The following is a 6,594-nucleotide window of genomic DNA, read 5'->3' as shown; positions in this document are numbered from 1 at the left end:
AGAAAACATTGAATGCTAAAGAACTAGGAGTGGAATGAATTTTCTATTCCAACTCTATTTCAATAGTATTGAGAGTAGAAATCTTTGATAAACACAGTTTTCGTATAAATTTTAGTTTTACTTGCGTTTGAATTTTATCATTTATTCATAAGTAGAGTTAATCAAATTTTACGTTTATCACCAGGAATCATAACAGAAATGCTCAATAAAATATCAGGAGAGAAAGATCAGATTGTGTGGGCACCATCTTTAAAGGGAGATTATACTATGAAGGATACATATGAAAGTGTGAGAGGAACCAAAGTTCCAGTAGAGTGGCATAGTATAGTGTGGTACTCGAATAAGATACCAAGGCATGTGTTCATCACATGGATGGCACTGAAGGAAGGTATGAAGACTTAAAAAAAAATGACAGAATGGAAGAAGGTATAGGATGACACTTGTGTTCTTTGCTGGAGAGGAATGGAGACTGAATGTCACCTGTTTTTTGAATGCACGTATGCACAATATGTTTGGGCAGAACTGTTAAGGCGATCGGGATATTCAAGACTCAGAGCACGAACTTAGAATGAAGAGATTACGTGGGTGGTTCAAGCGAGTTAGGGGAAAGGAGGGAAACAAGATGCAATGAGATTGATGTTTGCTACTTATCATTATTGGGTGTGGAGGGAGAGAAACTGTATAATCTTTGATAACAAATGGTTAATTGCGGCTGAAGTAGTTAAACTGGTTGTCAGAGACGTTAGGACAAAGCTTGTTTCGCTGAACATAAAGATGGAGAGTGGACCTGATAGAGAGAGATTTAAGAGCATTTGGAATATCGAAGTGATAGAAAGGAGGTACAACAAGACCAAATGCAAATGGGAAAGAGCGCAAGAGGGCACTTATAATTTGAACTCGGATGGCACCTTGCAGAACAATGAGGGAGGATGGGCAACTGTAATAAGAAATGAGAATGGCGAAGTGACGTCAGCTGCACATGGGAGGTCAGATTATAACATCATTGCAATGATAGAACTTCAAAGGGTAAGGAATTAAAATGGCGGTGGAGCATGGAATCACAAGACTCAAAGCGCAAATAGACTCACAAAACGTGGTTGCATTCATTAACAAAAATGCATACCCATGGGAAGCAATACACCTGATGACGAGTTTAAGAAGAATGGCAACAACTTTAGAATCTTTTTCTATTGTACATGTATTTGGAGAATGTAATAAACTAGCAGATGCATTAGCTTATAATCCCAGCTGCTAGGTATATCTCATTAATTCCTAGTTCCTTTGCAAAGGATGTAAAGAAAATAGCATATGAGGATGCAATAGGGAGAGAGTATGTGAGAGAATGTAATGGAAGAGTATATGAGAGAATGTAATGGAAACTAAGTTAATTTATTTACTTTAATAAGATAGGGGTAAAGGTCCTCTCAAAAACCCTGCTTTCTGATAAAAAAAAAATGACATTTTTCCCAGTTTAAGACTAAGTTCTTTTCCTGACACCATTTCAAAAGTTTAGAAAGATTTGAAAGACAATCTTCAAAGGAATGACCATGAATAGTAAAATCATCCATAAACACTTCCATGAATTTCTCCACCATGTCATTTAAAATATGCAGCATACAACGCTGGAATGTACCAGGTGCATTACAGACGCCAAAGGGCATTCATTTATATGCATACGTACCGAAGGGACATGTGAATGTAGTGTTCTCTTGGTCGACAGGGTCAATAACAATATGAAAATAGCCTGAGTAGCCCTCTAAAAAATAGTAATAATCATGGCCGGCTAGACGTTCAAGCATTTGGTATATAAAAAGGTAAAGGAAAATAGTTTTTACGTGTCATGGCATTTAGCTTCCTATAGTTGCAGCCGGTACAAATCCACCACGTTATAGGAACTCGGGTGGAAACTAACTGGCCTTCATCATTACGGATGACTATAACACTTGATTTCTTAGGGACTACATGAAATGGGCTCACCTACACACTATCTGAGATGGGATAAGTAATGCCAGCATCGAGTAATCTCAAAACTTCCACTCTAACTGCCTCTTTCAGCCACCTAGGAGGCATATGATCGAGGCAAGGGCAGTACAAAAGACTGTGACTGCTGAGACATCGACTACAGTGACTGGAAAGGAGAGAGTGCAAGAACCAGTGAAGGCAACACTTGTAACCAACAAGGGCACAATTATGGTTGGCAGCAAATATGCGAGGGTGTCCAGAGAGATAGCGGAATGGGGGAACCAGCGCTTTTCTCAAAAACCTACCTAGAAATGGGTTTTCATGCTATGGACAAGTTAACTGATGTCTAGCAAGTACCACTACAGCTGATTCATATGCAATGATCAAGCCATGTTCCTTTCCTCATGATATAAGAAATTATATATGATGATGTAATGGGGAAAGAGTATGAGAGATTCTAATTTCCTTTTATTTTTTAATAAAGGGGTAGGGGACCCCGTTAACAACCTCGCTTACCGTTAAAAAAAAAACTACCTCTTTCATGGCAGGGTTCAGACGAGGTTATGGCTCACGAGAGGTTTTCACATTATCCTCCAAATGTATGCGATGTTTGCATACACTAGGGTCAATACCCTTACTGTCATCTAAAGACTAACCAATTGCAGAACGATGTTCACGAATAAACCTAATCAAATTTGTCTCTTCAGTAGCAGATAACAGAGATGAGATAATAATTAGATGAGTGTCATCCGAATCAAGATTAAATGTATTTTAACTCAGTGGGAAGAAGTTTAAACTTAGGGGTGGGAGGAGTGGGAATGATGGATTCTAGAGGCACTACACCATAACTAGCTGTATTTTTGTCATAGGGGCTTTTGAGGTTTTGTGATGCCAAAATGGAGTCATAAATTTTGTGACGGCAATTAGGCGTCAGTATTCAGTCTTTAGCGTCACAATAAATCAAAAGGTTATTTTATTTTTTTAAGAAAATTCTAAAAAACATTAGCGACGGCATATAGGCGTGAAAGGTATAAAAATTTTAGCTAATAAAAAATTGAAAACAGCGCACGTGTTCTGCACAGGTGTCAAACTCGAAAGCCATCAGGTTTCTTCTCGATCTCAACTTTTTGAAAGAGTGAAACCCCTTTCCCTAAATATGTTCTTCCTCCCCACTTCTTCATATTCCACCTCCTTCCCCTAATTTCGACGATGGTGAATTAAAGACGGCAGTTTTGTTTATCCCGACATCTCCATCTTAAACAGAGGTACTCGCTTTTCTATCTTTTAATGTTGTTGATATTATTGAAAATACGAGCCGGGTTTTCTCGGATGATGAGAGATCCGAGAAGTCAGAGAGGTCTGAGAGATCGCAAAGGTCAGAACAAGGAGTGAGGATTGGGGGGGGCGGAGGGACTGTTTCGGCAGTAAACTGCTTCAACACAACGAGAGCAATGGTAAAGAACGCACTAAGAAGCAGAGGAATTTGATGTTGGGGGAGATGAAACTGAACCAAATAATGGCTGCCTACGTACCCAAGATCTATTCTCTAGGGATCAAGTTTCAACGTAGTTCCTTATGAAAAATAATGTGGTATTTATAGAGGTAGAGTAGAGAGTCCTTGTAGCTCAAGTAATCTTGTTGGTTGAGTAATTGTGATAGAATATAACTGTCAACTGATAATTATCTCTTTGATAAGAAATGAGTCTGGACATAAATCAATGTACATTAGTGGCAAGCCATGTGGCTAAGGTTCAGCCTTAGACACATGAGTTAATGGGCTTGTACATTGATCCATGATATTGCGAATTGGGCTTTAGCCCTATTGATTAAATGAATAAAATATAGAGACCCCTACTAATGGACGTTTGCCACGTAGGTGGGGGTCGAAACACCGCCCCCTCTTTGTCAGGCAAACAAAGTTCACATGGCAAAGAAGAGAAGATAAATTACGGAAAACGTGAAATAATAAAAGAGTAAGCGGAGTGTATAACAAAGTGTCGTGTGAACGTAAACGATAAGAAAATGGACAATCGGAAAAAATTCGTGAATTAGCGGAAATGAAAAAAATTCAAATTAACGTATACGATACGCAAGGACGTAGTTAAATAAAAAATGGCCGAAAATGCACAGATAAAATAAAAGATGCACATAAATAAAATTTCAAAAGAAATTGAGTGCGAACATCTGTGCGAGCAACGACGCATACGTAACGTGAAAGTGATGTCGACGACGTAGCGTGCCAGTGAATATCGATACGACGATGTGAACGTTGAAATTAAACATAGGGGCAATATAGTAATAATAGTAATAAAAGGAATTTCACTACAAATGGGATTCAAAGTTTTCAGATTAGATAAGAATGTAGAGTAGATAAGAATTGAGAGTAGAGATGAAGTTGGAGTTGGAGAAGAATTCCAGTAGCAATGGAAAAGTAGCGAAAACCTATATATAAATAGTGGCTATGTTGCCGGTTTTCCCAATCCATGAAAAACTAGAAACTAATCTACAAGAAACAGCCTCTTATAAGAGGTTGTGGTGTATCATACTGCAAGAACCTCCTCTCCCCTCGGTTTGAGAATCCAGAAGATCAGGAAGCTGAATCCGAAGACGCTCTTGACAAAACATACTATGTTTTCCTCCCTCCCAAGTTATGTTTTATTCATCCTCTTCCGGGTTCACTTGTTTGAGGTGCTCAGAGATTGCTTTCAATCATGAGGAGGGTTGAAAGTATGCTTCTTACTGTTCAGCTCAAGGACATGATTAATTATCCTTTACCTGCTTTCAAGATTTTAGAAGCCTTGACTGCTGCATCGTGTCAAGAGACGTTCTGCTATGAAAGAGCAGAGTTACTTGGGGATGCTTACCTGCAGTGGGTTGTTAGTAGATTTCTTTTTCTTAAATACCCTCAAAAACACGAGGGTCAACTTACAAGAATGAGGCAACAAATGGTGAGTAACATGGTCCTGTATCAGTTTGCTCAGAACAAAAGACTTCAATCATTTATCCAAGCCGATCGATTTGCTCCATCTAGATGGGCTGCTCCCGGAGTACTTCCTGTTTTTGATGAAGATACTAAGGACGCAGACACATTCATATTTGGTGAGGGAGGCCGCTCTACTGAGATAGAATCAGAAAAGGGTCTCCGTGATGATGGAGACGAATACTATAGGGTTCTATCTAGCAAGACACTTGCAGATGTTGTTGAAGCCTTAATCGGTGTTTATTATGTTGAAGGGGGGAAGAATGCTGCACACCACCTCATGAATTGGATTGGAATTCAGGTGGAGTTTGATCCTAAAGAGATAGAACGCATACAAACAAGCCATGCAATGTCCCAGAGCATATTGAGGAGTGTTAACTTTGATGCTCGGAAAGTGCCTTGAATATAAAGTTCGAGAGATAGGGGTTTGTTGGTGGAAGCTATTAATCATGCTTCACGGCCTTCATCCGGAGTTTCTGTTACCAACGACTGGAGTTTGTCGGTGATTTGTCTTGGATCATCTAATTACAAGGTACCTGTTTTTACGCATTACCACAGATCTACCTCACGCCGCTTTGATCGACTTGAGAGCGGCTGCTGTAAACAATGAAAACTTTGCTCTCGGTCGCAGCTTAAGCACAAGCTTCATGTCCACCTAAGGCATGGATCAAGTGCCCTTGAAGCCTGGTCGAGAGTTTGTAAAGGAAGTTCGGGATGAATTATTGAAACCGGGGTTTAATTCCTTTGGTTTGGGAGATTGCAAAGCACCTAAAGTACTTGGAGACATTTTTAATCCATTCTTTGGCGCATAATTTTTCTTGACGATTGGTCGTATCTACATTTGTTGTCCGGGCTGGTATTTCAACCGCTTTTACAGCCAATGGTTACTCCCGAAACACTTCCGATGCATCCAGTGAGGGAGCTTCAAGAACGACGCCAACAGCAGGCTGAAGGCTTGGAATACAAAGCCACTCGAAATGGCAATCTTGCCACAGTGGAGGTTTACATTGTTGGTCTTCAGATTGGGAGTGCTCAAAACCCACAAAAGTAATTGACTCAGAACTGCGGCAACTATCTTTACCCAACAAAATCCATACTCCCTTTGGTCTCCACCAACATTATACGGTATAGCACCATCTAATGAAGGAAACGAGCCTCAAGCTAAGTGAACATGGAAGCCGCTATAACATCTTACGATGTTGTACGAGCTGGTGGCGCCAGTATCAAAACTAGTTTTAAGTTTTGAACTAAAATATGATCTGATTGCAACTCCCACAAAGGAAGGGCACCGCACCTTCTTTGCTTTAATCTGGTGGGCATCCGAACTTACAAGAACATACATGATATGGTGCAGCCCGTAAAGGAAGGGCACTGCACTGTGTTGAACCGATTTGGCCAGTGAACCCGATTTTTGAGCTTTGTCGACCCGGTTTTGACCCATCCGACCCGTTTTTCTTGTTTTTCGGGTAGTAACTACCGTACTATCTGTGAAAAATACTCGAGAAGAAAATTTGATGACGATCGCGATCTTGGTGAGGTGGAAAAAGAAGGTGATGATACAAATGACTACACGGAACCGCGTCGATGGTGGTCGCTTTAAGGAAATAAAAAATAAATAAAAAAATAAAAAAAATACTAGGATTTGAGAAATT

At 39.9% G+C, this 6,594-nt stretch overlaps 1 pseudogene; it reads left to right on the top strand.

The window, feature by feature from the left end:
- Positions 1 to 774: 774 nt before the first annotated feature.
- LOC147481813 (endoribonuclease Dicer homolog 1 pseudogene) lies at positions 775 to 6,049 on the top strand (annotated as a pseudogene).
- Positions 6,050 to 6,594: the final 545 nt, after the last annotated feature.

The sequence above is a fragment of the Coptis chinensis genome, chromosome 8 (assembly GCF_015680905.1).
Source record: "Coptis chinensis isolate HL-2020 chromosome 8, ASM1568090v1, whole genome shotgun sequence".
Taxonomy (NCBI): domain Eukaryota; kingdom Viridiplantae; phylum Streptophyta; class Magnoliopsida; order Ranunculales; family Ranunculaceae; genus Coptis; species Coptis chinensis.
The sequence above is the reverse complement of the archived record's forward strand: the minus strand, read 5'-3'. Positions and strand labels throughout refer to the sequence as shown.